The sequence below is a fragment of the Arachis duranensis genome, chromosome 6 (genome assembly GCF_000817695.3).
Source record: "Arachis duranensis cultivar V14167 chromosome 6, aradu.V14167.gnm2.J7QH, whole genome shotgun sequence".
In the NCBI taxonomy this organism is placed as follows: domain Eukaryota; kingdom Viridiplantae; phylum Streptophyta; class Magnoliopsida; order Fabales; family Fabaceae; genus Arachis; species Arachis duranensis.
Window position 1 is genome coordinate 29,037,678 of NC_029777.3, and position 416 is coordinate 29,038,093.

The 416-nt window shown below is 24.0% G+C and overlaps 1 protein-coding gene across 1 annotated transcript in view; it reads left to right on the forward strand.

Annotated features, from left to right (window-relative positions):
• Positions 1-416, forward strand: part of LOC107493496 (phenylalanine ammonia-lyase 1) — a 5,606-nt gene that overhangs the window by 1,037 nt on the left and 4,153 nt on the right. The gene's annotated exons all lie outside the window — the stretch shown is intronic.

The following is a 416-nucleotide window of genomic DNA, read 5'->3' on the forward strand; positions in this document are numbered from 1 at the left end:
ACAAAATATATATATATATATGAGTTTTTTCTGTACTTTGCCATTCATTTAGTTATCACCACATTATATAAATTAATATATATACTCGTGTTAAATATAAACTATTAGATTTTAATTAACTATTTAATAATAATTACCATAAAATGGTGTTTTTATTTTTTTGACGACTTTGAAAACAAAGAGAAGAGCGCGACTGAGATGCTGATATTCAAATCATCCGTTATGAAAAGAAGATGATGGAATTTTAATAATAATAAAACACATGCTTACGTAAATTCAACAGTAATTAACTGGTCAAAGATTCATTGGTAAATTTATAAATATATGAATCCTTTTATTATTTAGTATTAATAAGTCTTTCACCGGTTGATTAATGTTGAATCCATAATATCGTACGAGTTTTATTATTAGTGCGT